The sequence below is a fragment of the Chiloscyllium punctatum genome, chromosome 36, assembly GCF_047496795.1.
Source record: "Chiloscyllium punctatum isolate Juve2018m chromosome 36, sChiPun1.3, whole genome shotgun sequence".
In the NCBI taxonomy this organism is placed as follows: domain Eukaryota; kingdom Metazoa; phylum Chordata; class Chondrichthyes; order Orectolobiformes; family Hemiscylliidae; genus Chiloscyllium; species Chiloscyllium punctatum.
In genome coordinates this window covers 45,348,244-45,368,292 of record NC_092774.1, presented here as the reverse complement: position 1 = coordinate 45,368,292, position 20,049 = coordinate 45,348,244, and the positions used below count along the sequence as shown (strand labels likewise).

The 20,049-nt window shown below is 47.6% G+C and overlaps 1 protein-coding gene and 1 pseudogene across 2 annotated transcripts in view; both read left to right on the top strand.

Moving 5' to 3' along the window:
• The window catches only part of LOC140461000 (uncharacterized), a 28,728-nt gene extending 16,744 nt beyond the window's left edge, over positions 1-11,984 (top strand). The window contains exon 3 of one of the 2 annotated variants that reach the window (XM_072555765.1): positions 11,892-11,984. The gene's annotated coding sequence lies outside the window, so the exon portion shown is untranslated. Of the gene's footprint in view, positions 1-572; positions 3,926-11,891 lie in introns of those variants that run through there. The other variant, XM_072555761.1, reaches the window with a different exon arrangement.
• Positions 11,985-12,264: 280 nt separating this feature from the next.
• The window catches only part of LOC140460073 (uncharacterized), a 52,610-nt pseudogene continuing 44,825 nt past the window's right edge, over positions 12,265-20,049 (top strand).

Here is a 20,049-nt window from a genome sequence, read left to right as displayed (position 1 = left end):
GGGGAGAATGTGCAAACTCCACACATTTGCCTGAGGTGGGAATTGAACCCTGTGAGGCAGCAGTGCTAACCACTGTGCCACCGTGCCGCCCATCTGGACAACCTTCTCATAGTACCCTACCAATTGGACGCTCATTCTATGGCCTGGTGCCAAAAATAGTCCTCCAGTTCGACCTTTACTGCTCCAGTCACAGTTACCTGTTCTTTTGATTCAGGACAATATCCCCTTGGTTTTTACTAATTGGACATTTGGGGTGGGGGTGTCTCCTCTCTGGGTACAATCCTTTCTTGGAATGTGCTGCTCAAGCTCCAGCCATTGACTCCTCGGACAGGCTGGAGGGATGTGGCTTTTACTGCACTGACCCCAAGTTTTTCCATGCAGATTGTGACTGTTATGTTTGCACCTATTGCGAGGTTATGGGTTTAAGTACCCTTGTAGCTTTGGTTGGCTTTCTGCAGTTAGGAAATGACCATGAATGGGCGACAGAGTTGTTTGTCTGTAATGGGGGTAAGCATGAATATGGTATGGTGAATCGGATGTTAAACTAACAACAAAAATCCCTTCTGTTGCAGCAAACTGATGTGGTGGCTGCTGCAGTGCCTGTGTTTCCTCCTGCCTGGTATGGCATGAGATCTGCCATCACCTGCACAATCTCACCACCGAATACGGTCTAGAGGATGGAGTCGTCATAATGACAACTGCATGCAAAGTAATTGTAATGGTTTACCAGGTGAAATGTGTACTTTGTTGAACTTTAATTACACATGTAACGACCCATGTTCACGGAGAACTCCAGGAAACAGGAATTAAGAATGCTACTGTTTTACTGGATGACATGGAATAGCATTGCACCCCGACAGAGCTAGATGGCACCTCACCGTTGACCTGAAATAAGTCTATAAGAAGGCAGTGCCTAAAGTAGGCCCTGCCTAACAGTGGCTGACATGAAAATTGGCATAATATAGTGCTTTGAAATAGTGATTTGCCACTGTGTCCCAGATGTTACAGAGATAAAGGGACATGGATTCTGGGGTGTGGGGTCATGATGGGGTGAATGGAAGGGCCCATCCAGTGACATACAGATACCCCATCTTCAATGGTAGTATGATACATGTACCCCAGTGTTCAAACACAATATTGTTTTGGCTGTGACGGAAATAACGAATGAAAATAAAAATCACCCTTCCATTGCTGCCCTTGACACCCCCCCATTAACAATGCAGAGGTGTGGCAGAGAGAGTTGTACTCTCTCCCATTCTAAATGGAGCAGAGACAGAGATGGGTGCATTAAATTCTATGGATGTTGCAACTTTACAAAACAAGGTTGCTCAAATTGGGCAACTCACGATTAGCTGCTGTATGGAACAAAACCATCAGCACGTAAATATTTTGCAAATTGGTGTCTGGCCAACAATGGTTTGGAAGCTTGCTGATAGCCTTGTCTGGGGCATCGCACTCACAGATCTTAACGCTGAAGCTATTTGAACAGACTGTAACTTTTTAGCGACTTTGACAAAATTGAATGGAGTAACACCTCATTGCTATCCAGGTATCTGTGGTCTCGCAAACGATTATTAAGTCTCTCGTGCTAACTTTTAACGGTTAAGCCTGATTTATGTAAAACTAATTGAAACGCCACAGTACGCAATGCTCCTTTTTGATTTTAAATAGTACGCAGTGATAAATATGGTGCAGGTTTATCGCCCCATATGTTGGGAGGTATGTTGTGGGAACCTGTATTTATGGGAAATGGCTGGATGATAACAATCAAACCCACAGATGGGTGGTTGTGAACAATAGCCTGAAGGCCCAGTGTGCCTCTTCCACACCCCTACCTTCGAACCATGTAGATTGCAGTCTAGCAGGGCGACCTGCACATGAAGGAAATTACTGTCAGTGATACAGCCATTCACACAACTGGCCCTGTCCACAGGTGTGTAACTAGTACTCATACAGTATATCTTAATGATGAGTGAGAGAGAGAACCGCCCAGCAACTTGTATAGTGGTAAAAGTTATGTTCTTTATGATTTTTTTTTTGTTGGAAATAAAACCTACAGAATTAAAGAATGGGAAATGATGACCTTGGACTGTACCATTAACCAATGGAGGATACTTCCACATGTGACATATGAAACACTGAGGGCTTTCCTTGCACTTTATAAACAGATTTGCTCTCATTTGGCAGCAGTGTAATGTATTGCTGTGAGAACCTGCCATGATCAGCTATAATCCATTAATTGGTTTAGAAGACAATTTAGGAACTCTTGTGTATTTAAGGGATGGTTAACAAAAGCTAGCGAGCTCTTACGGCACCCAGTTATTGTAATTGTGCTAATTGTTTGTTTTTTTTTAATCACCTGATTAATGGCTTGTCAACTTTGTCACGTGTATAATTAGCTTGCAGCCGTTAAACAACACATTGTTCTGATTACCTGGTTTGAAGATATTAAAGGGTGGATTCTGGTGTACAGATTCAAAAATGATACCTCGAAGCCAGACCAATTGTGGACGTGATAATACGTAATTGATGGAGAGTGGAGGAATACATGAACACAGACTTTTGTTTTTACAAGAAAGTGGCCTTGGCGTGAGAACAGGCCGTTTTGCAAGGAGAACAGAACTTGTTTTTGACTTGCTTATGACCTCCAGGCATTGAGGAAAGCTTTGGAAAAGTACACAGAAGAGGTAGTTCAGCACATAACATCAAGTCCAGTGTATTATGAACACTGGGGACTTGTCCCAGTTTGTTGGTCTTCACAAACAGACTGGGTTCACGCAAGGTGCCCTGGAAATTGAGATTGAGCTCCGAGTGCCAGCTCTTGCCAGGATTCTGGACAAGCAAAAGAGCATGAGACTCATGTTTGAATATATCTAAAGCAGTTGGAAGTTAATCATTTTGTTTAAGTATGTCTAAAGTAGTGTAAGCTAATAATTGTCTGATTACTTGATATATGTTAAGTAACCCTAAGCCAACATATTTGCATTATATTGAAGCGCACATGTTCCCCCACCCACACAATCAGCCCATACTGTATGTCAGTCCAGGACAGGAGACCTTGGATGGATGAGGAATGGGTGGGTGAGTGGTTGAAAGAATGTTCAGTGAAGGTGGGCCGTCCTTGGTGCTCTGGTGGGGGTTGTTCATTCTGAAGAAGTCCCACCTAAAATGGTGACCACTAATTTCTCACATCTCGATAATGAGTGATCTGCTGACTATTTCTCCATGTTTGGTTTTCCGTTTCCATCGGTCTGGGACCGTCCCAGAGTTCAGGTTTTGTTTCAGTTTGTATGGCACACCTGTTTGATCTACGCTGGAATGTCATGTCAACTTCTGGAAGGATGTGAAGCATTAGAGAGGGTCACCAATTTAATACAGAACAGAAAGACATCCTTTGGCCCATCTGTCTGAGTCAGTCAGCAAGTACGTATCTACTCTAATCCTATTTCCCAGCACTTGGTCCATAGCCATTCATCAAAATATTTCTTCAACGTTGTGATGATTCCTGCCTCTACGCAATGAATTCCAGATCCGTACCAACTTACGGCTGAAAAGATTCCTTCTCAAATATCCCCTCGTGTGTCTATGCACCCTTTTTATTGTTCCTGTTAACTAACGGGGAAAGATTTGTTCCTATCATCTCTATATCTGCCTCATAAGTTCGTAACCTCAATCAGGTCCCCCCTCGACCTTCTCTGCTCAAGGGAAACACTTATCCGGCCTTTCTACATTGTTAAACTGCTCCATCCGAGGAACATGTCAGTGAATCTCCTCTACACCCTCTCTAGTGCAGTCACAACCATCCTATTGTGTCCAGAACTGCACACACTATTCCAGCTGTGGCTTGAGCAACACTGTTTACAGTTCCATAATAACCTCTCTGCTCATTTTCACTACCTCAACAAATAAATGCCTTCTTAACCAACTGTTCTGTTGAGTGCAGATTTGTTTTCTTTAATCTTTCCCAGGATATGGGTATCTCCTGCAAGCCTGGCATTGAGTGCCTATCACTAAATGTCCTGGAGAAGGTGGTGGTGGGAAACTGTCTTCTTTAGTGACAGTGATCTGTAGGGAGTTCCAGGATTTCACCTTGTGACAGTGAAGGGTCAGTCGATCAGGATGTTGCGCACCCTTGGTAGCTTGGATTGAGGTTTCAGCCTCAAAAGAAAACTCCTTCTCAATCTGGGACAGAAACCCGGTTGGATATTTTTGCTCATAAATCCTCCCCTTCTAAGCTCCTATCAATGGTGTTTGTGAAATCCATTACTGTCAGTCTAGGATAAAAATTCAGAAGAGCCAAATACTTGTCTTGGTTTTAGCTTGTGTGTTAATTCTCCCACTGTGCTGAGGAATCTGCAACTATATAATAGGTTAAGTGAGTGGGCAAAAACTTGACCTATATATAGCAGATGTAATTTTACTGTAGGAAAGAGCGTGGTCATGAACTTCAAGAGGAAGAGTCAAAAGGCAAGCAGTCATTTAGATGGAGAGGCCAAAGAAGAGCAGCACAAAGAGGTCTTGTGCATGAAATACACATGAAGCAAGTAATTAAGGCGAATATAATTGGGTCTTTATTGCCGGGCTGTTTTGAGTTTGCAAATAAGGAAGTTTTGTTTTAACTTGCACCAAGTGTTGGTGAGTGCAATTGTAGAACTGATCAGATTAGACTAGATTCCGACAGTGTGGAAACAGGCCCTTCGGCCCAACATGTCCATAACGACCCTCCGAAGAGTAACCCACCCACACCCATTCCCCTACCCTATATTTACCGCTAACTAATGTACCTAACACTATGGGCAACTTAGCATAACTAATCCACCCTAACCTGTACATCTTTGGACTGTGGGAGGAAACCGGAGCACCCGGAGGAAACCCACGCAGACACGGGGAGAATGTGCAAACTCCACACAGACAGTCGCCTGAGGCAGGAATCGAACCCGGCGCTGTGGGGCAGCAGTGCGAACAACCGAGCCACCGTGCCACCCCAATTTTTAAGAAGTGATATGGGAATGGCGCAAAAGAGATGAACTCGGCTGATTGCTGGGATGAAGGGACTGACATGTCAAGAATGGCTGGGCCGCTTAGCTCTCAGTTTTGAAGACGTCATATTGGAATTAAAACGTGAGCTGTTTTATTCTCCACAGATGCTGCCAAATCTTTGGCGTTTCTGTAACGTTTTCTGTTTTAGGCATTTATTAATTAGTGTTTACAACGATGGGGTGACCTTTTTCAAACATATAAGATTCGAAGGGGTGGTGGCGTTTGGAAAAATAATGAGATGTTGCCACTTGTGTGGACGTACTGAAATGGGATTCACTGTTTCAAGAATAATGGGTCTCATTTAAAATAGAGAAGGGAAGAAAATACTCTTCCGAAGGTAGGGAAGAGCTGGAGTTTTTGCTTTACCCATAGAATTGTGGAGGCTAGGTCACAAAGTAGTTAAAGGGGATGTGTAGAGATGTTTGAAATGTTCGGGTCCTGAGGGCTTTGAGATGTTCGCTCAGAAGACCACGCAAGCCTGGGGCAGATTAGCCATGATCTTTTAATGAAGTCGGAGAGGCTTGAGGGGATGAATGGCCTTTTGCCTGCTCCTATTTCTTACGATTATTCCAACCCCCCCCCCCCCCCCCTCCCCCGTCACAAGGAATTTCCAAACTTCTCTTTGTCAGTCAGGATGGAAGTTCAAAAGAACTAAATAGTTTTCTTGGGATGAATAAATTATCTCCTTCTGGCCAAAGATGTTGGAAATCAGAAACCAAAAACAGAATTTGCTGGAAAAACTCAGCAGCACCTGTGGAAAGATAGCAGGGAACAGCTTCTTCCCTGCTGTTAGCAGATTTTTGAATGGACTGCTTTAATGTTAATGTTGGTCTCTCTCTGCACCATCTCAGCAGCTGTAACACTGTTTCCTGCACTCTCTCCTGTGTTTCCCTGATGTATGATCCATCTGTTAGGCACACAAGGCAAGACTTAATTGTACCTCTGTTCTTGTGATTCTAATAAATCAGGAAGTGTTTTGGGTCCAGTGACCCTTCTTCAGAACTGATTGTATTTGGGAAATTGTTGGTAATATGCTAAAGAAGGGGTGGATGGGGAGGGAAGGAGTAAATGATAGGTGGAGATGGAGCCCAGAGAGAGAGAGAAACAACCCATCCCACCAGCATCCACATCCAAAGGATCAGTAGCTGCCAGCTCAGCCAGAGACAAAAAAAAACTGCAGATGCTGGAATCCAAGGTGGACCAAGCAGGAGGCTGGAAGAACACAGCAAGCCAGGCAGCATCAGGAGGTTCAGAAGTCATTTCAGATGTAACCCTTCTTCAGGAGTGGGGGTTGGTGTAAGGGGAGCTACATATAAAGGGAAGTGGGGGGTGGGGATGGTGAGGTAGGTGAACATAGTTATAGGGTATGATCTGGAGGAATAATGCCTTGTCTTCTGCCTAGGCAGCCTACAGCCTGGAGGACTCGTGACGTTGAGTTCTCAATTTCAAATGACCTTCCTTGCTATTCCTTGACTCCCTTCCCAGCCCCTCACCCCTCTTCTATTCCTCTGATCGACCCTTCCTTCCAGCTACCAACTGGATTCATTCCTCCCATCAAATACCGGGTTGTGTGTTCAACAATCCCGACCTCACCGCCCTACCCCCTTTATCTGCAGCTCCCCTTACACCCACCCCCAGTCCTGAAGAAGGGTTACACCCGAAACGTTGACTTCTGCACCTCCTGATGCTGCCTGGCTTGCTGTGTTCTTCCATCCTCCGGCTTGTCTACCTCCTGCCACTTCTAGCAGGTTGCCACACCGGTGACCCTTTGTCAGCCTTCCGCGGGGTCTATTTATTCTGGGATACCTCCAGCCCCGCTCTCAATGCCTTCCCGCAGCTCCATGTAGACAAGCAGGAGGCTGGAAGAACACAACAAGCCAGGTGGCATCAGGAGGTGGAGAAGTCAATAGTATAGTCATAATCCTTCTTCAGAAATGGAGGTGGGGGGAGAGGGAGCAGAATGGTGAGGTAGTGATAGGTGAATACAGGTGGAGGGTATGACCTGGTTGGTCAACAGGAGAGATGATAGGTTGGAAGCTGGAAGGAAGGGTCAGGTGGAATGGAAGGGAGGTAGGTAGGACCGGAAGGAGAGTCAGAGGATGGTTGGAAAGGTCAATTGAAATTAGAGAACTCAATGTTGAGTCCTTTGAGCTGTTAGCTACCCAAGCGGAAGATAAGGTGGTGTTCCTCCAATTTGCCGTCTGATTCACTGTGGTAATGGGACAGGACGAGGATGGACGTGTCGCAGAGGGATTGAGACAGGGAATTGAAATGGGCGGTGACCGGGACATCAGGGCTGGCCCTTAACGGGCCCAGCTGAGATGCTGAGTGAAATGATCCCTACGTTTACGTTTGGTCTCACTGACGTAGAGAAGACCATAGTGGGAGCACTGGGATGCAATAAATTAGGTTGGAGGAGAGACAGGTGAACCTCTGTTGAACCCAGAATGACCGTTTGAAGCCCTGGATGGAGGGGAGCTGGCAGTTTTTTTTAGATTAGATTAGGCCCAACAAGTCCACACCGACCCTCTGAAGAGTAACCGACTTCCCTCTGGCTCATGCACCTAGCACTATGCGTACTTTAGCATGGCCAATCCACCGGACCTGCACACCTGGCAGAATCTGGAGAGAGAGATCAGGCTTAACATTTCAGGTTCAGTGACCTTTCGGAATTGATGGTAGCTGGGAGAAGGTTATTTTTTTAATGCAGAGGACAGGGTGGGAGAAGAGGGTAATGAAAAAAAACGATAGGTGGAGATAGACAGAGAGGAACAGTTGGACAGAGGAGGAAGTGGGTGGCGATCGGCCTGGGAGGATGAATGGCTAATCGCGGGGACTGTTGGCTGGTCGTGGGTTGTGTATAAAGCAGACCATGTGAGAGCAAGGCTTGGTGTGTTGGGGTTGGGTAAGGACATGGGAGAGGTTGCCTCTATGACTAACATTTTTGAACTCTGTTCAGTGCGGAGGGCTGTAGGGTTCCTCGGTGGAAGGTGGGGTGCTGTTCTTTCAGCCTGTCTTGAGCTTCGCTGGAGCACTGTAGCAGGTCTGGGACGGTTGTGTTGGCCGGGGAGCGGGGTGGTGTTTTGGAGTGGCGGGCAATTGGAAGTTCTGTTTTTTTTTCGTGGGCGGAAAGCAAGTGTTCTGTGAAGCTTTGTTCTTCCAATGTAGAGGAGACCACAATGTGAGCAGCAAATACAGTAAACTAGATTTAAGTTTACTGTATTGTGTGTTTGGGCTCTTGGATACTCAGGGGAGAAGAAGTAAATGGGCAGGTGTGGTCAGTTTGGATGAGTTGGACGGAATGGTCTGTTTCCATGCTGCACATCTCCTAAATGGAAATGAATTATGTTACCTTTTGATTCTGTGACCCATAGGAATAGTTTGTTTTTTACGGATATAGTCATTCTTTCTCCAGATCTCCTGGTTCCACTGAGATCTAGAGCTGGGCTACCTGTTATTTAAGTTTTTGGGCGGCACGGTGGCACAGTGGTTAGCACTGCTGCCTCACAGCGCCTGAGACCCGGGTTCAATTCCCGCCTCAGGCGACTGACTGTGTGGAGTTTGCATGTTCTCCCTGTGTCTGCGTGGGTTTCCTCCGGGTGCTCCGGTTTCCTCCCACACTCCAAAGATGTGCAGGTCTGGTGAATTGGCCATGCTAAATTGCCTGTAGTGTTAGGTAAGGGGTAAATGTATGGGTGGTTTGCGCTTCAGTGGGTCAGTGTGGACTTGTTAGGCTGAAGGGCCTGTTTCCACACTGTAATGTAATCTAATCTTTGGACTGTGGGAGGAAACCCACGCAGACACGGGGAGAATGTATAAAGTCCACACAGTCACCCAAGGGTGGAATCGAACCTGGGTCCCTGGTGCTATGAAGCTGCAGTGCTAACCACTGAGCCACCATGCTGCATCTATGGGGGTGTTGGTGGGGAGAGTGGCTGCGAACCAAGGAGTGATGAAGGGTGTGGTCCTTGCTGAAGGCAGAGAGGGATAGGGAGAGGAAGATGTTCTGGGTGGTGGGGTCAAATTGGAGTAGGCAAAAGTGTTTGAGGATAATACATTGGATGTAGAGACTAGTGGGATGGAAAGTGAGGACAAGGGGGAACCCTGTCTTTATCATGTTTGGAGGGGGCAGGTTTAGAGCAGTGGAGCAGGGAATGAGGGGGTGTGGTGGAGGGCTGCCTGGATAGCAGAGGGGGAAATGCACATTGTTTGAAATAGGTGGACATCTCGGACGTTGGGAGTGGAATGTCTCCTCATCAGAGCAGATGCGATTTGAAGGATTTGGGAAAAAAACGGAATGGCGTATTTGCAGGATACGGGGTGGGAGAAGGTGTAGTCCAGATAGTTATGAGAGTCTGTGGGTTTATTGTAAATGTCAGTCTGCAAACTATCGCCAGAGATGGAAAAGGAGGTCAAAACAAGGGGAGGGAGGTTTCCAACATAGACCAGGTGAATTTGAGGGCAGGTTGGAAGTTGTTGGCGAACTGAATGAACTGCTCCATTCAGGGTGGATGCAGGATGTAGCACTGATGCAGTCATCGATGAAATGGCAGAAGACCTGGGGAACCATACTGAAGGGGGGACTGTTCGATGTAGCTGACAAAGGAGTAAGCTTTAGGTAAGACCCATGTAAGTGCTCATGGCCACTCCCTGGATTTGGAGGAAATGGGAAGAGTTGAACAAAAAGTTTTTGAGGGTGAGGACTAATTCAGAGAGGCAAAGGTGGGTATTGATGGAGAGGAGCGGGATGGTTCTGTTGGAGAGGAAGAAACAGGGCCTACAGGCAATCCTTGTGGGGACTGGATGTGTATAAGGACTGCACGTCCATAATGAAGATGGAGTGCTGGGGTTGGGACAGGGAACTGGAAGGTTCCGAAGTGATGAGGGTGTGGGAAGTGCCTGGATCAAGGGAGAGAAAATGAAGTCAAGGTAGGAAGAAGTGAGTTCGGTGGGGCAGGGGCAAGTGGATATGATGGGTTGGCCAGGTTAGTTGGGCTCATTGGATCTTGGGGAGAAGGGAGAACCGGGCAGTGCAGGGCTGGGGGCTATGAGGTTGGAGGCGGTGGAGGGGAGATCATTGGAGGTGTTGAAGTCACAGACTCTGGTGGCCTGATGGGTCATGGTGGGGTTGTGGTCAAGGGGGAGGTACAACGTGGCATACCTTCCTGAGCAGTTACACCTCTTTTGTTTACTTCTTCCCTCTTCCCTGTCAAAGGGAGTCCAGACACAGTTTCCAGATGAAGCAGCAATTTACCTGCACTTCACTCAATCCAGCCTATTATATTTACTGCTGATATGTAGTGACCGGTACATTCTGGAGGTAAGTGCAGACTGGGTGACTGCTTTGCAGAACACCAATGTTCTGTCTGCCTATATGACCCTGAACTTCCGGTCGCCTGTATTAGGTATGCTGCAATGAAGCTCAGCTAAAACTGGAAGAAGGGCACCTCATCTTCCACTTGTGAACCCTGTAGCCTCTGGACTCAATATCGAGTTGAACAATGTTCAGGCTTGAGTCCCTTCTCTCATGTCCTTATTCCAAACCCCACACCCCAAGCCGAGTCATCACGAGTTGTTACCTACCACAAACAACCCACTGTCACCTACTGACAGTACTCATCATCAAGTATTCATTCTGCCAGACTGACCATCCCTCGTCCTCTGTTGGATCTTCTCCCTCTCTGGGCCACGTCATCTATCACTTACACCTCCGTCACTCTGTCTTTAGTGTCTATGCTAACCTTTTAAAAGGCATCTGGATGGGTATATGAATAGGAAGGGTTTGGAGGGATATGGACTGGGTGCTGGCAGGTGGGACTAGATTGGGTTGGGTTATCTGGTCAGCAGGGACGAGTTGGACCGAGGGGTCTGTTTTCATCCTGTACATCTCTATGACTTTCCTAGGAATCGCTTTAGCTCAGCTGGCTGGATTGCTGGTTTACCAACCAGTATGATGCCAGCAGTGCAGTTTCAATTCCCATCACCGATTTGACATTACCACGAAAGACTTTCCTCAACTTCTTCCCTTGCCTGAGGTCTGGAGGCAGTCAGGTTAAACTATCACCATTTGTTTCTTTCTAATGACAGAGCAGCCCTCGATGATGACACAAGAACCTTTTTCCTCCTGCAATCAGTTCTGAAGGGTCATCACACTGGGAACGATTAATGTGCTTTCTCTCAACAGAGGCTGCCAGACCTGCTGAATTTTTCCAACACTTTGTTTTTGCTGCCCTTCCAACCCGTTGGTTCAAGCAATTTCCAGTTGCAAGAGTTGCAGTTTCTAATTGGGGTCTTGGGGGTGGGGAGCATGTTCCTGTCCCTTTAAACCCCACCCTCGGTCCTTCCAGCTCCAGCGCCGGCGATGCGCATGCTTCGCTCCGCGGTCCAGTCCCGCCCCTTCGTTGACGCCGGTTGGTCGGAGGACCGGCTCCGCCGCGCGGTCCTCCAGGCCCGCCCCCTCCTTCGCTATTGGCCGAACTCCTCCGTCAATCAACCCGCGCTTCTCTCCACACCCAACCCGGGCATCGGCAGACATGCGCAGCACGTGGGGAGGGGGGTGTTTGCTCCCCGAACGGCTGTGCACATGCGCGGCTGCCATTTTAGCAGCTTTCTTCCAAGTGGGGGGGTCAGGGTCTTGTCTCCAGCTGTAACCATTAGTCAGAATGGGTTGGAGATAATTGTCCAATATTTTATTGGGATTTCACCCAGGAATGAGGGTGGGAGAGAGGAAGAGAGAGTGTGGGGGACGGGGATTTATGATTTGGAACAAGAGAGGAAAATCCTCCACAGAATCTGGAATAGTCTGTTTAATGATTTCTCTGCCTCACTGACAGTGAACTGTTTGGTCACAGGGACTAGAGGAGGAGGGCTCACATGAAGGAAACCCAAAAGGAACATCAGGTCAAGATCCGACAGAGTCACTCCATACATCAGGAGCTGGAAATCACTGCCTTCTGACTGTGGACAGAGAAATCTTCGTCTGTTTTGTGCTGAGGGGGAAGGTTTCAAACCAATCCTTCGCTACAAAAACACTGGCACCATGTAAACGTGTGGGGTGCGGTAAGGAATGAAGATTTCCATCCAGGCTGGACGCTCGTCGGCACAAACAGACTGGAGTGAAAGCAATGATTTGCTCCACGTGTAGGAAATGATTTGCTTGTTCACGCAGTTTCAAGATACACCAGAGACGTCACACCGGGGAGAAGTGGTTCGTCTGCACCACGGATGGTAAAAGGCTCATTAGTTTTTGCGATTTTTGTGAAAGTTCACACTGGGGAGAAACCGTTCACCTGCTCTGAGTGTGGGAAGGCATTTGCTCAGTCATCTGAATCACACCAGCAAACTCTCACTGGGGAGAAACTGCAGAAAGGGTTTCACTCAGCCATCCCACTTAGGTTCACACCAGAGAACTCACACTGGACAAAAACTGTTCCCGTGTCCTGATTGCAGGAAGAGATTGTCAGTTATCCAACTGACATCAATATCCGGGAACTCACACTGGAGAAAAACCATTCACCTGCTCTGAGCGTGGGAACAAATTTGCTTAGTCTTCCAAATTGTATGAGCACCGGAGAACTCTCACTGAAGAAAAAAATGTTCACCTGCTGTGACTGCGGGAAGGGATTCAGTCGGTCATCCACCTTACGTGTTCACCAACGAATTCACACAGGAGAAAAACCATTCACCTGTCCTGAGTGCGGGAAGGGATTCACTCAGTTAACAAACTTAGAATCACACCTTAGAACTCACACCGGAGAGAAACCGTTCCCCTGTCCTGAGTGTGGGAAGGGATTCGCTCGCCTCTCCAACTTACATCAACATCAGAGAATTCACACAGGAGAAAAACCCTTCACCTGTCCTGAGTGTGGGAAGGGATTCAGTCAGTTAACGAACTTAGAGTCACACCATAGAACTCACACCGGAGAGAAGCCATTTCCCTGTCCTGAGTGTGGGAAGAGATTCACTCGCGTGTGCAACTTACATCAACACCAGAGAATTCACACAGGAGAAAAACTATTCACTTGTCCTGAATGCGGGAAGGCATTCACTCAGTTAGCAAACTTAGAATCCCACCATAGAACTCACACCGGAGAGAAACCGTTCCCCTGTCCTGAGTGTGGGAAGAAATTCACTCGCGTATCCAACTTACAGCAACACCACGAAGCATACCATAGAGAAATACGGTTCGCATGCTCTGATTGTGGGAAAGGATTCACTTATTCTTCCACGTTACGTCGGCATCAGAGAACTCACACTGGAGAGAAGCCGTTTGCCGGCTCTGAATGTGGAAAGGGATTCACTCAGTTAACAGACTTGCACCAACATCAGAGAACTCACGCTGGTGAGAAACCATTCAACTGTCCTGACTGCGGGAAGGGATTCACTCAGTTAGCGAACTTAGAAGCACACCAGAGAACTCACACCGGAGAGAAACTGTTCCCCTGTCCTGAGTGTGGGAAGAGATTCATTCGGTTATCCACCTTACAGCAACACCAGGGAACACACAATAGAGAAATACGGATCGCCTGCTCTGACTGTGGGAAGGGGTTCACTTATTTATCCAGTTTACTTAGGCACCAGAGAACTCACACTGGGGAGAAACCATTCACGTGCTCCAACTGCGGGAAGGGATTCGCTCAGTTATCCCAATTACGTCAACACCAGCGAACTCACACTGGGGAAAATCCGCTTCCCTGTCTGGAGTGTGGGAAGAGATTCACTCAATTATTCGACTTGCGTCAACACCAGAGAACCCACACGGGAGAAAAACCATTGGCCCGCTCTGAGCGTGGGAAGGGATTTGCTGAGTCTTCCAAGTTACCTGAGCACCAGGCAACTCCGAGCGGAGAGAAACCGTTCACCTGCTCTGACTGCGGGAGGGGATTCATTTATTCTTCCACTTTACTGAGGCACCAACGAACCCACACTGGGGAGAAGCCTTTCACCTGTCCTGAGTGCACGAAGAGTTTTACTCAGTTAGCGAACTTACATTCACACCAGCGAACTCACACTGGAGAGAAACTGTTCCCCTGTCCTGAATGCGGGAAGCGATTCGTTACATTATCCAACTTGCAACAACACCAGAGAACTCACACTGGGGAAAAGCCATTCACCTGCTCTGACTGTGGGAAGGGATTCACTCAGCCATCTACCTTGCGTGTACACCAACGAACTCACACGGGAGAAAAACCATTCACCTGCCCTGAATGTGGAAAGGGATTTGTTCGGTGTTCCAACTTGCGTCAACACCAACGAACTCACGCGGGAGAGAAACCATTCACCTGCCCTGAATGTGGAAAGGGATTTGCCCAGTTATGCAACTTGCGTCAACACCAAAGAACTCACACGGGAGAGAAACCATTCACCTGTCCTGAATGTGGAAAGGGATTCACTCACTTATCCAACTTGCATCAGCACCAGAGGACTCACACTGGGGAGAAACCATTCACCTGTCCTGAATGCGGGAAGAGATTCGCTCAGTTCGTGAAATTAGAATCCCACCACCGAACTCACACTGGAGAGAAACCGTTCACCTGCCCTGAATGCGGGAAGGGATTCAGTCAATTAGGGAACTTGCGTTCCCACCAGAGAACTCACACTGGAGAAAAGCCATTCACCTGCTCTGACTGCGGGAAGGGATTCACTCAGTCATCCAAGTTACGTGTACACCAGCGAACCCACACTGGAGACAAACCGTTCTCCTGCCCGGAGCGCAAGAAGAATTTCGCTCAGTTACCTCACATGCGTTCCCACCGGAGAACTCACGGTAAACTGCGCACTGTCAGGAAGGGGAGATCACATCCAGAGTGAGAGAGAGAGAGAGAGCCTGAGTGAGTACACAGTTCGGGGAAATTGTGGGCAGTGTCGGAATTTGGTGCAGAGGGCCGGAGATGCTTTTTGCTTGTGCCTTGGCTCGTTGTTTGTAAGGTCTTTTTAAAATGATCAATTGAAGCCCAGAATGACTTCTAGGCTGCAAATTGACAAATCTGCTAAAAGATGCATAAAAATGGCTTCTAATTCTGCTATAGCTGCACAATTAACTAACCATGACTGCTTTGATAGAGATTAGCAGGCAATGCTCCCTTTACAGCATAGAAATAACTCGATGAGATCAGACGTTACTGGCCAGCCTAACTGACCTTCAAATGCAGGTGCAATGGCTCGGTTTGTGAGATAAGGGTGGCCTGCATGTTGGAAAACAAAGTTGGTTCCCAGGAAATATCACTGGACCAAGTAATGGTCAAATAAAGCAATATTGTAAATTGATTGGTAATTGACTGAACGCACTACACGATCATGGCCTTGTACCTTGCTTTAAGAAAAGTATAAAGATGTCTTTGTTTGAAGCCATGTGTGCAGCTCCTCCGAGGAATATGTATGTACACAACCACTGTGTTTCTTGACGATCTATGCCTGGCCATGTGAAGAAATAAAGAGTGAAGTCCGAAAGAACCAGACTGTTTGTGTGTGCTTTTTGACTGATCACGGAACAGACTGAGCATAGATAGAATGGGGAAATCTGGTTGCTTTTTGTCTGTGTTTTTTGTTAGGAATGAATAGTTATTCCTGTTCTACATAAAACAAACGGTGTCAGATGTCTTTGTGATACCTGCAGCTCGGGGCTGGTAAATTGAGGCACAGGTCAATTGGGAAGATTATTGCAACAACACCAAGAAAAGGTCTCTGTGGACTGTCTATGGGATGTTTTTTCGGAGTAGCTAGTGATAGGGCCCGTGAAGGAGCAGGCAGTTGTGGATTTGGTGATGGGTAGTGAAGCAGTTCTGATTATGTAGCTGATTGATTGTGAACCAACCCCCTCAGGGGGGCTGTAACCGTGCTATAATAGAGTTCATCCCGCAGTTTGAGAGGGAAAAATTTGAATCAGATGTAAGAGTGTGAAAATTGAGGAAAGGTCACAATAAAGATCCGAGGGAGGAGCTGGCCAGAGTTGATAGGAATGGGAGCTGAGTGGAGAAGAGGGAGGTACGGTGGCTCAGTGGTTAGCACTGCTGCCTCCCAGCGCCAAGGACCCAGGTTCGATTCCAGCCTTGGGGCGACTGTCTGTCTGTGTGGAGTTTGCACGTTCTCCCTGTGTCTGCGTGGGTTTCCTCCAGGTGCTCCGGTTTCCTCCCACCGTCCAAAGATGTGCAGGTGAGGACGAAATGTCCGTGCTAAATTGCCCATAGTCCTCAGGGATGTGTCGGTTAGGTGCATTCGTCAGGGAGAAATACAGGATAATAGAGCAGGGGAAAGGGTCTTGGTGGGTTACTCTTCAGAGGATCGGTGTTGACTTGTTTGGCTGAAAGGCCTGTTTCCACACTGTAGAGAGTTTCTCAGTTCTCGGGTGGAGCGGTAATGGCAGGATGATCTGGGGTAACTCAGGACGCACAGCAGCAATTCATCCCAAGAGTTACGGAAGCTGAATTACCCACACGGTCAGATATGGGTCCGTAAGGTGATGAAAATTTTATGATGTTATTGCCATAATCCTCCCAATTGACCTATGCCTCAAATTACCGCCCCTGAGCTACAGGTATTACGAAGACATCTGACACTATTTGTTTTATGTAAAGCGGGACTTACTATTTATTCCTAACAAAAAGCACCAGATTCGATTCCAGCCACGGGGCGACTGTCGAAGTGGAGTTTGTACGTTCTCTCCCGCATCTGCGTGGGTTTCCTCCAGGTGCTCCAGTTTCCTCCCACAGTCTAAAGATGTGCTGGTCAGGTGAATTGGCCGTGCTGGATTGCCCATAGTGTTAAGTGCATGAGTCAGAGGGAAACGGGTCTGGGTGGGTTACTCTTTGGAGGGTTGGTATGGACTTGTTTGGCTGAAGGGCCTGTTCCCACACTGTAGAGATTCTCAGTTCTAGGGTGCAGCGGTAATGGCAGGATGATCTGGAGTAATTCGGGGCGCACAGCAGCAATTCATCCCAAGAGTTACGGAAGCTGAACTACCCACACGGTCAGATATAAAGTGGAGAACTGTGGGTTCTCTGAACATTTTGTGATGTTATTGCCATAATCCTCCCAATTGACCTGTGCCTCAATTTACTGCTCCCGAGCCTCAGCTATTCCGAAGACACCGTTTGTTTTATGTAAAGCAGGAATTACTATTCATTCCAAACAAAAAGCCCCAGACAAAATTCTAGGAATGGTGATGATACAAATTCTTAAAGCCACAAACTAACAGTCAGGATTATTGGCCCAAGTTCCTCCTCCTCACGCAAGGTGGTACATTAGCCTGACAGACAAGACAAAAGGTTGGCCGTGGAAATTAGGTGTCAGGTTAAAGATAGAAAGAGAGAGAGGTGGTAAGCTAGCACGAGGGGACATAGCTTTAAATTGAGGGATGATAGATATCGGACAGATGTTAGAGGTAGTTTCTTTACTCAGACAGTAGTACGGGCATGGAATGCACTGCCTACAACAGGAGTAGGCTCACTATAACTTTAAGGTAGAAGCAAGGACTGTAGATGCTGGAAACCAGAGTCTAGATTAGAATGGTGCTGGAAAAGCACAGCAGGTCAGGCAGCACCCCAGGAGCAGGAAAATCGATGTTTCGGGCAAAAGACCTTCATCAGGAAAAGAGGCAGAGTGCCTGCAGAGTGGAGAGATAAATGGGGGGGTTGGGGCTGGGGAGAAAGTAGCTAAGAGTAGAATAGGTGGATGGGGGTGGAGATGGAGGGGATAGGTCAGAGGGGAGGGTGGGGGAAGGTTAGCAAAGAGTACAATAGGTGAATGGGGGTGGGGCTGGAGGTGATAGGTCAGAGAGAAGGGTGGGGACTCTTTAGATACTGAGTGAACTGGTTGGCTCCTATCCCCCCATCAGTGTCCTTTCTTTCCCCACCCACCCTTTCTACCCCAATTCTCCTTTCTCCCACTTGCCCTTGCTTTTCGGAAAGGAGGTGTGGGGGAAATTTAGAACACTACTGACCTGCTGTGCTTTTCCAGCATCACTCTAATCTAGACTCGCCAAATTTAAGGGCATTTGAATGGTCATTGGAAAGGCATATGGATGAGAATGGAATAGTGTAGGATCGATGGGCTTCAGATTGGTTTCACAGGTCGGCGCAACATCGAGGGCCGGAGGGCCTGTATGTACTGTGCTGGAATGTTCTATGTTCTCTGAGCTGCGTGGCTGGATTCAGTGGATTTGAATCTGATGCTGATGCGACATCCGCCAAACCCCACTGAGCAGCTCCTTGACAGCTTGGCGAGGAAAGTGCTGAAAGCTGTGAAAGAGTCACCGTGTTGGGTTGGGTGGTGACGGGGAGCCCAGTTGATAGTGAAAAAGGCATTTGGTTTCCTCCTGTATTGAGTACAGGAGTTGGGAGGTCATGTTGCGGCTGTACAGGACATTGGTTAGGCCACTGTTATAATATTGTGTGCGATTCTGGTCTCCTTCCTATCAGAAAGATGTTGTGAAACTCGAAAGGGTTCAGAAAAGATTTACAAGGATGTTGCTAGGGTTGGTGGATTTGAGCTACAGGGAGAGGCTGAACAGGCTGGGGCTGTATTCCCTGGAGGCTGAGGGGGTGACCTTATAGAGATTTACAAAATTAGGAGGGGCATGGATAAGGTAAATAGACAAACTCTCTTCCCTGGTGTTGGGGAGTCCAGAACTAGAGGGCATAAGTTTAGGGTGAGAGGGGAAAGATATAAAAGAGACCTAAGGAGCAACTTCTTCACACAGAGGGTGGTACGGGTATGGAATGAGCTGTCAGATGAAGTGGTGGAGGCTGGTACAATTGCAGCATTTAGAGACATTTGGATGGGTATATGAATAGGAAGGGTTTGGAGGGATATGGGCCGGGTGCTGGCAGGTGGGACTAGATTGGGTTGGGATATCTGGTCGGCATGGACGGGTTGGACCGAAGGGTCTGTTTCCATGCTGTACATCTCTATGACTGATTGGGGTTGTTAAATCCCGGGCCGGTCAGGAAAGCTGGACTCACGTGACCAAGGTCGGTCTCGGGTGAGCGTCGCTGGAGTTTCTTTGGGAAGTGTTGGACCCACGATAGCTGGGACGATGACGCGCAAACCCCAAGGAGCCTGGGCGAGAACCGTAGCGGGAGATTGCTGGATTCGGAAGCCTGTCGTGCAGGTCAACTTGGGGGAAGCAACGACAATTGAAGGAGAAAGGAAAAGCAGCAGCGGTACCATGTAAGTGATTTTCTTTTCTGATTTTTGCACGAGTATCGCCTTCTCGCTACGTATTTCTTAAAGAAAAGGAAACTTTAGATACTGAATGAACTGGTTGGCTCCTAACCCCCCCATCAGTGTCCTTTCTTTCCCCACCCACCCTTTCTACCCCAGTTCTCCTTTCTCCCACTTGCCCTTGCTTTTCGGAAAGGAGGTGCGGGGGAGATTTAGAACACTACTGACCATCTGGGCTGGCTTAGTACGGTCTGGTGGCACTAAAGAGCCTGGATTTCTCCAGAGGAACCTGGAAAAGACCACAGGAAATCTTAATAACATAGAACAATACAGCGCAGAACAGGCCCTTCTCGATGTTGCGCCGACCTGTGAGCTATTCTCGGCTCGTCCCCCTACACTAACTCCAAATCATCCATGTGCTTATCTAAGGATCGTTTAAATCTCCCTAATGTGGCTGAGTTGACTACCTTAACAGGTAGGGCATTCCACGCCCTTACCACTCTCTGTGTAAAGAACTTGCCTCTGACATCTGTCTTAAATCTACCACCCCTCAGTTTGTAGTTATGCCCCCTCGTACAAACAGAGTGAAGATGTCAGGGACCTAAGCTCAGTTCGATCAAATCGTCTGTACAGGTTGCCATTTTGTTTAATCTTTTGGCATGCACAGTAACTAATTTTGGTTTTTATTTCAATACGCAAATAAAGATTTGAAATCTTTTAAAAAGGAAGAGAATTATAACGAGGAGATGAGACCCGCACCTATTGCGAGGTGATGGGAATAAATTCCCTCTTTGCTTTGGTTGGCTTTTTGCAGTCGAATAGTGTGGTGCTGGAAAAGCCCAGCAGGTC